This window comes from Amphiura filiformis, chromosome 16 (genome assembly GCF_039555335.1).
Source record: "Amphiura filiformis chromosome 16, Afil_fr2py, whole genome shotgun sequence".
NCBI lineage: Eukaryota > Metazoa > Echinodermata > Ophiuroidea > Amphilepidida > Amphiuridae > Amphiura > Amphiura filiformis.
This window is the reverse complement of record NC_092643.1, coordinates 21,277,812-21,292,178: the sequence shown is the minus strand read 5'-3', so window position 1 is coordinate 21,292,178 and position 14,367 is coordinate 21,277,812. Positions and strand designations below refer to the sequence as shown.

Below are 14,367 nucleotides of genomic sequence, written 5' to 3'. Positions count from 1 at the left end.
TCCAATGTCAGGCATGCGGCACAGCAGCATTGATTTAGATAGTAAGCAATGAGCCATAACAGCTACCTACCAGAAAGCATGGTTAAGAAACTTTGTTGTAGTGAGAATTTCCCAGAGAAGACATCTTACACTTCTCATGATGCATTTCTTCCCTGTACTGATTTGCTATTCAGTGCAACATGGGTCGATAGTAACAACAATATCTCAATTTATAAAGCTAATCCAGATCTTGCAATTGAGGTATTTTTTGTCACTATCGACCCATGTTGCACTGAATAGCAAGTCAGTACAGGGAAGAAATGCATTGTGGGAATATGTATATATGTAATATATCTTCTCTGATAACTACCAGTAAAACTTTGAAAATAATTGATGCATCGGCTATACAAAGTAATAAGTAATATTTTCTGATGTGAAAACCAGAACTTTTGTAATTTAATTATTATGAAGTTCACAATTAGAGGTTGTTGTTTTTCTATTCCTAATCTTAACTTTTGCCCATTTCTGAGGGTTGTTTTCAAGGAACAGATTATTAATTTTAAAGGACTTTGCACCCACGTAACATACACAAAGAAATGAATGTCCCTTTAAGGAATCAAGATGTCAAGCTGAGAATGTTTTGAAGCATTTTGACTCATTTCTCCTCTTAAAATGCGGACTCATGTCTATTGATTATTGGTAGGAAACTAACCCATATGGGTGGCCCATCCCTGTACTCCCACAAGGATGAGACTCAATATTCAAAGCTCCGGATAACAATGACTCCTGCTCACTTTATGTACTTTTTTTTTGGAAATTTTTGTGTTACATTTATTTTTGTGCTTTATGCATAACAAGCTGGTACCACAAAAATAACAACAGGCGAAAATGTTCCCTTTGTGTATAGGTCAGTGCAAGGAAATTTAGAATTTGCAAATTCAAAAATAAGTTGAAACAGTTGAAAATTGGAAAAGCATGGAAAATTAATCATGCAAAAAATTTCACTTTTACAGTAATGAAAACCAAACAGCTCGGTTTTTTTGCAAGCTGTATTTATTTATTCGAATTTAAAGACAAAGCCATAAAGTGTTACTATAAACAAACATGCTTGCACGTATCTCATAAAAACCAACCAACGACTGCAACACTTTTTCCACTCTCATGCTCCTGATGAAAAATTACTAAGTGGAACATTCAAGTTGGGATTCTATTTCTAAAAATTTCTTATATATATAAAAGCCATGAATAATGAATGGCAGTACACCATGGATTTACTACATTCTGAACTGCGTGACATTTCATACTTAAACATCAAATTTCGTGCTATTTATCTTAAATCATGTCTTTCCTAAGTCATATTTATATGCATTGATTAGTGCGCCTTTATGGGGGAACAGCATTTCGAACCTGTTTTCCTTTCCTCCATTTTTAATGTCACCAGAATTTTCTACTCTACTTTATGTCTGACTGCTCTTTCATGTTACTTTGAATTGCCAACAACCTAGTTTAATATTCCGCTTGTTTTCATATGCAAAATTTCAAATGTATAGGGATCAATTTATGAGCTCCTTTGTTCTCTATTTTATGTATGAATGCTCTATCGTGTTACTTTGAATTGCAAACAGCCAAGTTAACAGGCAGCTTGTTTTCTTATGTTAAATTTCAAAATGTAGGGATCGATTTATGAGCTAAGGAACAAATTCTGTTCATCCAAGAGCAAAAAGACAGTATCTGCAAATAAAGAATATTGTAGATACCAACTTCTTCCTTGCGAGATAGGTATTTTATAATCAGTCGACCATGGACTAATCCATTTAAATTCCGCACTCCATCTGTGGAAGATTTTGAAAATATCTTTCAGAGGTGGAACATGAATTTCAAATGGAATTAGCACATTAACCAACTCTATTTGAAACTTGCCTCCCTCTGTGGAAGATGTAAGTTGAATCATTTTCAGATGGTGTATGAAATTCAAATGTAACTGCATAATGTGTACTGTGTTGATTACTTGAGATAAAGGCTCATTCTGAACATTATTTTCATCAGTAAATGAATTGTTACTGGATTCCATATTTTTGTAGTACAGGCTGGTCTAGCATTCATTCAAACAAAAAGTGCAGGAACTTCAGTTTTACTGTCCACTACATTACAAAAATCACATTTCTCACATTTTTGAAAAGGAAAATATTTTTTGAAAAGGAGAATATTTTTTGAATCAATACTGTAATAAGCAATGAACCTTACAGTCAATAATCATATTTTCATCATCAATATGCTACAAAAGAAAAATATTATGAAAATAATATCGCCTGTTTAGGGTTTCTAAAATATGAACCCCAAAAGGTCTCTAATATTATATACTGAAACAAAAGGTGGCTTTTCGCTATTTCGGTCTGGAGTATTGGAGTAAGCTATTGGCTTCTGTGGTCAATACTCATATTGTGACCAGTGAATACCAGGTACGAGTATCACTGGTAGACCTATAATAAACAGTGTAATTCTGAACAAATTATTGATCATTTCCTCAGGATGTGTTTATATTGCACACGACTCAAAACATTCAGCTTTTTTTCTTGTTTATGATGCAGCAAATCTTAATTTCCGATGTAAAAATTACAACATATGTGGCAACTTTTCATGTTTTATTTACAAAAGTTGAGTTGATAATAATTTGGCAGGAGTCATTTGGTAAGGAGACTTCTGAGATTTTAAGGGTCGGTTTATAATAATAAATGTAATTAACTAGTGGTGGGTAAGCATCATTAAATTGATCTCATACTCTGGTGTGTTGCGTGTGTTGTTTGTAATGTTTAGGATATTCTGAATAGCTCAGTGGTTAGAACTCTGTATTTGAAGGTTGGGGTTCAAATCCCTTCACAGGCAGGCAGTTTTTTCTCTTGCTTATCTGCCTGTGCTTGTTATATTTCCATTTCATGTTTAAATATGCTATGTGTAGTGTAATGCATAGTTTTTCTTCTTCCTGTATAATTGACAAGCTTATTAACATTTCAAATAACTATTTCATTTCAGTTTTTAGTAACTGCACAGAAATCATGATCTAAAGTGTTTTTAAATTGAGCACCTCAAACAATCATGACATTGACCAGTAACTTAATCGCAGCTACAAAAAAATGTGTGTATACACGCACACCCTCCCCCAAATACACTTAGAACACCAACACATACATCCTGATTAAGTGTCTGTTTAATGAAAATAATGCAAAAATCTACAAAAATAATAATCTGAAAATAAGTAACATTATGTTCCAAATCAAATTTAAGCACATGGTGAAGTGCAACAAACACAGACAAATTCCTCCTATATTAGGTGCCCCATTGCTGACCTACTCCACATGCACTTCTTGGTGCATATGTGGTAGCTCATAATAAATATTTTCACTGCTCGTTTTCAAATATTGAATGGACTACATAGCAGTAGATGAAAGATGCATGACTGGTATGCAAGTATATTGGGCTGTGAACTTTTTCGTTAATCTCTGCATACAACTCAAATTCTGGTATAATTCTGGTATTTGGACTCCAAGTATGATCATCATAATAATGCAACCACTGCAGAGACATCCAATTATTGCCGATAAAGTTATCAGTATACCAGTCATGATAATGTATTAAAAGGGTTGCGAATACTCATATTGTGACCAGTGAATACCAGGTACGAGTATCACTGGTAGACCTATAATAAACAGTGTAATTCTGAACAAATTATTGATCACTTCCCCAGGATGTGTTTATATTGCACACAACTCAAAACATTCAGCTTTTTTTCTTGTTTACGATGCAGCAAATCTTAATTTCCGATGTAAAAATTACAACATATGTGGCAACTTTTCATGTTTTATTTACAAAGGTTGAGTTGATAACAATTTGGGCAGGAGTCATTTGGTAAGGAAACTTCTGAGATTTTATTTCCAATTAGGTTGGTTTATAATAATAAAAGTAATTAACTAATGGTGGGTAGGCAACATTAAATTGATCTCATACTCTGGTGTGTTGCGTGTGTTGTTTGTAATGTTTAGGATAGTCTGAATAGCTCAGTGGTTAGAACTCTGTATTTGAAGGTTGGGGTTCAAATCCCTTCACAGGCAGGCATATCCTGAGTTTTTTCTCTTGCTTATCTGCCTGTGCTTGTTATATTTCCATTTCATGTTTAAATATGATATGTGTAGTGTAATGCATAGTTTTTCTTCTTCCTGTATAAATTGACAAGCTTATTAACATTTCAAATAACTATTTCATTTCAGTTTTTAGTAACTGCACAGAATTGAATCATGATCTAAAGTGTTTTTAAATTGAGCACCTCAAACAATCATGACATTGACCAGTAACTTAATCGCAGCTACAAAAAAATGTGTGTATACACGCACACCCCCCCAATACACTTAGAACACCAACACATGTATACATCCTGATTAAGTGTCTGTTTAATGAAAATAATGCAAAAATCTACAAAAATAATAATCTGAAAATAAGTAACATTATGTTCCAAATCAAATTTAAGCACACGGTGAAGTGCAACAAACACAGACAAATTCCTCCTATATTAGGTGCCCCATTGCTGACCTACTCCACATGTGCTTCTTGGTGCATATGTGGTAGCTCATAATAAATATTTTCACTGCTCGTTTTCAAATATTGAATGGACTTAATAGCAGTAAATGAGAGATGCGTGTCTGGTATGTGAGTATATTGGGCTGTTTTAAAACAAAAATATGTGTTTAACATGAAGTTTTTTGCTAATTTCTGCATACAACTCAAATTCTGGTATAATTCTGGTATTTGGACTTCAAGTATGATCATCAAAATAATGCAACCATTGCAGATCGAGACATCCAATTATTGCTGATAAAGCTATCGGTATACCAGCAGTGATGATAATGTGTTAAAAGGGTTGCAAATCAGATCAAATGCTGCACAAGATGTAAACTATGCCTTGGCACAGTTTAATCTTATTTTGAGTCAATTTGGTTTACTGGATCACAAATGGAAATATTATTGTCGATATTATATACCAATATCTTTATCGGCACTATTTTGATGTTTAACTGGTACACAACACGCCAAAAGACTTAAAAATCAGGTTAAACCCTGCACAAGATGTAATCCAGCGTACATCTTATATTGAGTTCATTTGGTTAGTTGGATCACCAATGGAAACACTATCATCTCCAGTGGTACACCAATAGCATTATCAACCCTAATTGGATGTGTTGCCTAACACTTGTATGCCAGGCCCACACACCTAACCCAACACACAGGAGGAGGAATTCATCTCTGAATGTATGAATTAATAATATCGTTTTATGTGTGGTGTAAATGTTGGTTATGACATCAAGGTGTAAAAGTGTCACATATGATATAAAAAGAAACTTTTATGAATATCAATACATCTGAATATTTACTATAAATAATATAACAAGTTTATTTCTAAAACCAAGTAAGTCCATACGCTGCCTTGTGCATGTCTAAGAAATAAAATGACTTAATTAATGATCAGAAACTTAAATTTGGACAATTTCAAATAACATATTCTTTGTAAATGTTAAAAACTGTTTAATTAATGAGTACAGCATCATTGAAAATGTGGTTTCAAATAGACAAAACAACCTGCAACTCTTATAAGAGAAAATATTAGCACATTTATTTAATAAATAATACAAATTTGAATTGTAAAATCTTTGTTTCTAATTATTTAAGTAACACAAGGCACCATAATGACTTATCTGGTTTTGGAAATAAACTAAACATTAGTTTAAAAAATAAAAAACACCAATGTTGTAATACGCACCTCCTCCTTTATATTGTCAAAGCATACAGTCAACAGGGTCAGGCGGACGTATGAAGAAAATGCAGGGAGGTAGTAGTATCGCAAGCAAGATGCCAAGTGTAGTAGATATAAACGGGTAACAGGGTAATATAATAAAGAGCAAGACAGTTTTTGGCAGTTAATAAATAGAAGTGCATGCACATGCTTTGATGAACAAGTTTTCAGATAAATGATTATTATAATACTCTATGCAATGAATGATATTTGACACCATGATTGCACCAGCTTTTTCCTGTCTGCTGCAATGGGCTATTCCATTTAAAACCCGCACTACCCCTCTGGAAGATTTTGGAAATATCTTCCATAGGGGGAGTATGAATTTCAAATGGAATGAACCTGTTAGGAAGCTCCATTTTAAACTCACCCTCCCTCAGTGGAAGATTCAGGTTGAATCTTTCTTGGAGGGTGTATGAAATTCAAATGGAGCTGCCTAATGTGTTCATTCCATTTCATACTCCCCCTGTGGAAGATATTTCCAAAATCTTAATTCACTTTTATATGGAATAGCCCAATTTTGCTTACTGTAACTACTTAAATGTACCAACTACACATGATGAAAATCTACAAAGCTCTGATACTATATAGGCCTACATTCTCCAAACGGCCATCTTTAAATAAGAAAAGGTAGTTCCTGGAAGTTCTATAATAAGGGTCTGATTACAAGAATGCAAAAACATTTACATTCTGAATTGATAAATGGGGTGGCATTTAAATGAAAGCTGTTAAAGCTCTTATCTTCAGCCAGTTTCTTCTCATTGAAGATGTCTTTTTGTAAAAGTGGTAAAAATGTTATCTTACATCTACACATATAATAGGGGGGATGCTGTGAATAAAAGAAGGTTAGCTTAAATATAAGAAAAACTTTAAAATAGTGCAATATAATGACCATATCATACTAGGCAATCGCAAAGGAGCTTCTGTCGGTTATCGAAAGAGTAAAAGTAATTACCTCAATCATATCGATAACATTACGTTTTGTTACCTGGAGAGATTTGATCATGTCTCACCTCCTTTTTCAACCAACTTGATGGTAATAACCCTTGTAATGAAGAATCAACATTTAACCACAAATTGCCTTAGGCAAAACTCACATCCTGGAAACCAAATACTACAGGTCATTTTTACTCATTGACCCATGTGTGTCATATACTGCCTACAGCCTGGTGATGTGGTCAACTCATTGACAGATACCAACCTCAGGAGGGAATTCAATTTTTGATCAATTCTCTTCAGGTAGTGAAACCTAATGAAGTTGCTAGCAATTTGCAGCGTCAAATCTCAAACAGTAGACTTGAAGGCAACTTTGCTGCTAGCCACAACTGAATGCTGGTAGTGCAAATGCTACCAGCGTTTGATCACTAGTGATTTTTGCATCGCACTCTGCGACTGCTAGTATGATGTGCCCTAAGATTTGCACCACACACCTGTCATCTATACATTGGTTCGCTTTAAATTTGGTAGTGACGTATGTGCGTTCTTCGCTGGACGCAGTAGTGAATCATGCGTATAAAGTTAATCATGCAGAGCGTACACTCACGCATACAAGAGCACTTTGTCAGCACGATTGCAGCGCAACCACAAAAAAGCATTGACGTCACTGCCGAACTTGAAGCGAATCAAATTATATCATCTTTTTCTATTTTTTACCATTCTATGTGTAAGGTAACACGCTTACTCAAAGCTAGACTACGTCAGCATTCTTCAGTGGTGGTGCCAGATATAGAATCTTTCAGGCATACAAGTTGGCGTGAGGGAATTCTGAACCTTACATGCCCATCATTTCTATGGATTTTTAATTCTGTATTGTGTCGGAAAAGTGTTTATTATTGTGTTTGATTCCCTTTTAGGAGAGGTATGTTCATAGAGTTGTAACGAGTCGAGTCATTTCACAGTTTAGTTTGTTTGTTTGTTTTATTTCTTCTTTTGCCTGGGTTACTCATTCAGTGGATGTTTTAAGGTATCCTCTGTTCTTCCATGAGTTAACTCATTTCTAGAAATTTCTTGAGTTGAGTTGAATCCTTGTACAATCTCTATGGGGAAAATTTGAAAATCTGAATGGTCATTTCACTTGTGAAACGTTGAGTCTTGACTCTCAAGTCATGATTCATTATGACTTGGGTACCAGTATGACACATCTGTAAGTGCCTCATCTAGCACCACCACTGCACTTTCAAAACTGCAAATGATTACATCATCACCACAACCTTTTTTGTACAAAAAATTGTTTCAGCTATGATACTGCAAATTTCACCTATAAATAATATGCCTACTACACGTCACCATAGTTACAATAATTCATATCCACAGCAACAAAATGATACATAAATTTAGGCTATTCCAGTTAAAGTCCATACACCCCCTATGGAAGACATGACCTTAATCTTCCACACAGGGAGTGTGAATTTCAAATGGGGGTTACTTGACTCCATTTGATATCTACACCCCTATGTGGGAGATTAAGGTCATGCCTTCCATATATACTGCTTCAACCTAGAAGTACAAACCAAATCTGTGGCATCAAGGGTAGATGCTTTGCGTAACATGCAGTAAAACAATGCGACGCATAAAGAGCATGGTGCGCTCGGCAAGTAGAAATCGCGCAGCAGTTGACGCGCCAAAGAAGCATTTACACACGCATTGCACTGAAATAATTATTCTCATACCTCCAGTTTCCAAGGTCTATTTACTTTGTACATCTGAGTTGACGGACTATAGGGTGTATGGATTTCAACTGGAATATCCCATTATAGAGCGATAAGAAATTGGTATGAAAGCTAGTACAGCTGCAGTTTCATGAGCATCTGTACAATTCCACCATACCCTTCACACCCAGTGTGTTGAAATGTACTTTATTCTGTAAAGGGTATTGTCACAAGTATGAAGGGTAATACTAATTTATTATTCCAAAGCAGCCAAGCCTGTATAGCCAAGATTTCATGGGGCACAGGATTTTCAAACAGTTGCTTATATGTCCAAGACATTTTTTGGACTATTCTGAACAATGAGCAATCAAAAGTAGATGTTATTCCTCCAAATCCGTACAATTCTGGGACGAGGGAGCATAATGTGGGGAGGGGGGGGGGGCAACTATGTAATAGACTGATAGAATCAATCTTTTGCAATCTGATGTTACATTCTCACCATTGAATATGGAGTGGATGAAAAATTGGACTTTTAGGGGCTGTTTCTCGAAGCATGGCTGGTGGTCAGGCTTTCTAAGCCACCAAGCATAAGCCCAATTAGTCTTATACCAGTGATTGTAATTTCACATTGTACGTCACCTAGAAAGATAAATTACTCAAATAGATCCACATTGGTAGGGCTAGCCTGCTGGCTTAGGAAGCCTGACCACTAGCCAATCTTTGAGAAATTGAACCTTATTGGCCCCATAGTATCTTTGGTTTAGGCTGGCTATGCATCTGGACAGTCCAAGTTGAGAAATATGTTAAGCTCTAACAACTATACAGAATCTTATTTAGAAAGAACAATACTATACCATCTTACACTACAATTGAGTGAATGTTCTCAGTTATCCAGTAATTGAAAACAGAAAAGTATGGAACTAAATCAAATACTTGAACTTATTTTTTGCAGACTTGTTATTTTGCATCTGAAACCTCTAGATTTGATCAGGCAACAGACCTATTGAATCTTATTTAGAAAGAACAATACTGTACCATCTTACACTACAATTGAGTGAATGTTCTCAGTTATCCAGTAATTGAAAACAGAAAAGTATGGAACTAAATCAAATACTTGAACTTATTTTTTGCAGACTTGTTATTTTGCATCTGAAACCTCTAGACTTGATCAGGCAACAGACCTATTGGGCTGGCCATGCCATCAAGGCAATATCTAGCCATCTATCACATGACCAGTCCAATGGGTCACTTGCTTGATAAATCTGGAGGTTCCAGATGCAGCGTATCAAGTCTGCAATAAGTAAGTTCCAGCATTCAATTTATTTCCAAACTTCTCTGTTTTTCCATCTTACACTACATTCTCTTTTGATATGAATAATAATATACGATCAAACCATTGACATCTTACTAAGGGTGTGAGCGAGTCCGGGAATTCGAGTCCCCCGATAATCCTTTTTTTTTTTTTTTTTTTTTTTCAAAGTTTTTTTCGGTTTGTAGTGTCTCTGGACCTAGACCTAAATGCTAGGATCATGGTTGACCTAAAAAAATTAAAAAAAAAAAATTAATTACACATTGTTTTGTAATTTTAATATGAAAATTGATACATAGTTTTCATGTCATACTCTATTAATGATATCAAAATGCATTCAAATTCAATGCATTTTGATATCATTAATAGAGTATGACATGAAAACTATGTATCAATTTTCATATTAAAAATACAAAACAATGTGCAAAATTCATTTTTTTTTAGGTCAACCATGATCCTAGCATTTAGGTCTAGGTCCAGAGACACTACAAAACCGAAAAAAAACTTTGAAAAAAAAAAAAAAAAAAAAAAAAAATTTTTTTTTTTTTTTTAATTTTTTTTTTTTTTTGCAATTTCGGGTACCCGTTACCCTTGAAAAATGCGCTTGGTACCAGGCACAAAATTACCGAAAATCACACCCCTACATCTTACTTCCGTAATTTCCGCCCCATGTGCATGATTTTTCTCAGGGGATGAAAGGCTTGATATATTATTGGCCTTAACTGAAGAACCACAAGACCTATGGAAATATAAATGCAATGATTGACTTCCTCGACTCATTTCCAATAAGATCATTGTATTACTAAAAGATGTTCAATGCAGTTTTACAGTTAAGGTGCTCAATAAATGTCTGAAATAATAATAAATGGCTAAAAAATGAAAAAATATGGCTTTTGTCATTCCGCTCGCCTCAACTCGTTTTCAGTCTTATTTTTTGCAGCGTATGTTAGCAAAAATCTGATTTTTGAAAAATGAATTTAGATTTTCCTATTTAGTGAATAACTATTTGTGCCTTTAAACGACATAAACTGGATGGTAGTCTGGGAGAAATGATTGAATACCTATGCCCTACACGTATGCTTCCACATCAAATCTTAATGAATTCAAACCGGCATACTAATCATGTAAATCATACATAAAACTTAATTAATTGCATATAATACTCGGAATGAAAATACCGATTGCTTGTGCTGCATAAAAATGGCTAAATTACGTCAAAGTGAATCTGACAGGGAACTGTAATTGATTTTTTTGTTGAATAAAAGAAGGAACTGATACTCTAAGACAAACAAGCGTTAAGATGCATGGCAGGTTTTCTTTGTCTGGGGTTAAATTCCATCCATTATGCTAAAAATAACTGTCCTCATAAATAGGAGGAGAAACAAAAGTCGGCCTCAATTTTGATTGGATGACTGGCCGCCAGAGGGGAAGCAGAGTTACTTTACTCGAACTTGCTACAGGGCCTAGTCATATTATTTCCTACTCATCCACTATGTCTAACCCAGGGTATATGCAAGGTTGCCAAGTCTGCCATTTGTTCACCCAATTGGGCTACTTTTCAAGACTTTTCCAGTGACTATTGACCATTTTCTGACCTACAATGGATAGAAACCAATCATTAAGAAACAAATTAGGCGTATTTTCAACATTGGCTCCAGCGACTTCCAGTCGTTTCCTGTCCCATGGAGACCAATGATTAAGAGAAAAATTGGGTGACTTTTTGACTATCTGACCCGCGATTCTTGCCGAAAATTGATGGCAACCCTGGGTATATGGAGAAATGGAAACTTGTTGCATTATTGCTAAGGTGACTGTATCTGCAACCTCTGCCTTTTGAATTATTCATATCATCACCTTCCTCTGCACACATTTTGTTCACCACAAAGGCAGGCAGGTAAATAGTCGATGGGTAGGGAGGATGAGGTCTGGTGCCTCATATAAGGCCCATGGGAAGATGAGGTCTGAAGCCTCATACCATAAGGGCCTCATTAAGTTAGTGAGATGAGCACAGTTTTAAATCATTTTCTGATTATTTAAAACTTCCCATCAAGCATACACAGACTCCCTAGACTGTGTTTTTTTTGCGTGTGTCTGAGGGCCCAAAGTATTAACCACATGAGTGCTACCTGATTGCTGATTGGTTACAAGAAGACCATTACACTTTATTGAGCCAATCAGCAACTTGGAAAGAATGGTGGTAGGGCTGAAGAGGGTTGAATTAAATATTTAGAACTTGCTTTTTAATTGTTGACTCAGGATGAACATACCAACCAAAAAGGCTATAAGAAAAGTACTTGTCCTCCTGGGGTTAAGCATACCTCTACCAAAGGAGCAGTTGTACCAGATACGCAATGGTTTTATTAAAATACTCTATATTTAAGCAATAAACGCAATAGAAAGGACCAAGTTAGCACTGTATCACACAGGGCAGCCATCATCATAGCTCTACGTTTCATATAATACATCTTTCAGTGGTTCAATAAGTTCTCATCAATAAAGACAACTTAGTGAACAGGACTATTACATGGTACACTCACTAAGTAATGGCTCTTATGACCTCTAGCATTGACCCAGCCACCATTAGAATCAATGGGGACAAGGCCCTGGGAAGTGGGGAGAGTAAAGTGGCAGTGGAAATATCAATACTGGCCCTAGATATAGCTACCTTTCTATATGATTAGGGCATCGCAAACTTGCAAATTAACCTAGTTTTTACAAGGCAAAATCGTTTACATTTTGCACTTAAGAATGTACGGTGTACTCGCTGTGTGTTGGCAGCATACTGTAGCCAATGAATAAATTGGATTTATATTACAAATTAAATTCAAATGTCAGAAAAATACAGGACTAAATATTTTGATTTAAAGCCATAATGTACAATCTGAACTGAATTTTAAACTCGATTTTTTTGGTGTATTTGTTTGCAATATACATTGTACTGTAGCCAATTAATAAATTGGATTTATATTAAAAATCAAATTCAAATACCTGATGTCAGAAAAATACATTTTTTTTAGTATATTTGTAATATTTGCACATGTTCAAATTTACACTTTAATTGGAATCGGCTAAATTTGTTGAATATGTATAGGACAACAGAACAATTGAGTGTGATTGTCAGAGTTAGAAAATTAAATCCCGCATTCCATATAAACACTCCTCGGTTCAGCAACCAAGGTAGGTGGGTTTTCTTTCATTTCACATCATGATGTCTGCTTAAAATGGTCAGGAAACCTAACAGTTATTTCATATTTTTTTGCAAATAATAACAAAATTAAAATTTCACCAAAATTGTATATAATAATGGCTTAAACAAATATATACTGTATATTGTTTTGGCAGATGCCATGAGCTAAATCCTAATCCTTCAGTAACTGGGCCAAACACCTGTATTTGAGTGTGTTTTTCATTTGCCATAGAATAATGGAGCTTCAAGATAACAAATTGCAATTGAACTATATTTTATTGGGGCAATTAAAAAATAAACAAATTGAGTATTGTATTTTGTGACATTAGGAGTAGAAGGTTTTAACCTTAAAGGTTTTAAAAAACCTTTAGGCTATTCCATTTAAAATTTACACTACCCCTGGAAGATTTTGGAAATATCTTTCACAGGGGGAATATCGCTCATTCTACAAAATCCGGTGCCAATCCACTAAAAAAATAGAAAAAATAAAAGTTGTTCAAAAAGACCTGCTTTTTGTGTTTTTTAAAAGTAAATGTATCACTACTTTCAGATGTAAAAATTGCCAACACCACTTGCATATTTTTCTTTCAGGAAGTCATGATGTTTTTTAACACTAAAACTCAATGTAATGTGAGCTACGTTACCGACTATAAAATGGGCTGGTTTTACTCAATCCAAGGTCATAAAAAGCAAATTAAAGATCACTTGAGTGAAATGTAAAACAGATTTCACCATTTCATAGAAGTTTTGAAGATGCTTAAATGAGTGTGTAACGTAGCTCACAGTAACGTAGTTCACTGGTTTTTAATGTTTTAATGTGATTTGCGAACGTTAGAACGTTATGTCGGTTAATTCTAATATAAATGGGGTTCGACCACTGGTAGCTTTCACATATTATTAGGAAGTACATGTAATACAAGTGCATACTATAGAATCCTGGTAACGTAGCTCACCAATCTTAACATGGTCGGTCGAAATTTCAATGTTTACAACATTTCTATGCCAAAAATGCTACAGCATCAAGATTTTTACTGTGATTTTTAAAACCTGAGTGTTTCCTTTCAAAAACCGCAAATTACATTGATACCTCTGTATTACTTCTTTCCAATAACGTGTGTTAAAAAGGGGTAACGTAGCTCACAGCGTTTTGGTGGAAAGTGCAATTTATTTTAGAATTACACAAAGACATTTTAATCACTAAAAAATAATGTTGATAAACAATATGATGGTGCGTTATCTAATTAAAAAACAACAAATATGTAAAGAAATCGCATTTATTCAAAGAAAATATTCAGGGTTAGATGTGTCACTTGAGCTGTGGAAACGCATTTTTAGCGATTTTTGAGCCTTTGCAAGGGTTAATCAGGCTGAAGAACGCATTTAAAGTATGGAAAACTATATATGT

At 34.8% G+C, this 14,367-nt stretch overlaps 1 protein-coding gene across 1 annotated transcript in view; it reads right to left on the bottom strand.

Annotated features, from left to right (window-relative positions):
- Positions 1–14,367, bottom strand: part of LOC140172488 (FH1/FH2 domain-containing protein 3-like) — a 112,633-nt gene that overhangs the window by 92,381 nt on the left and 5,885 nt on the right. The window lies entirely within an intron of this gene.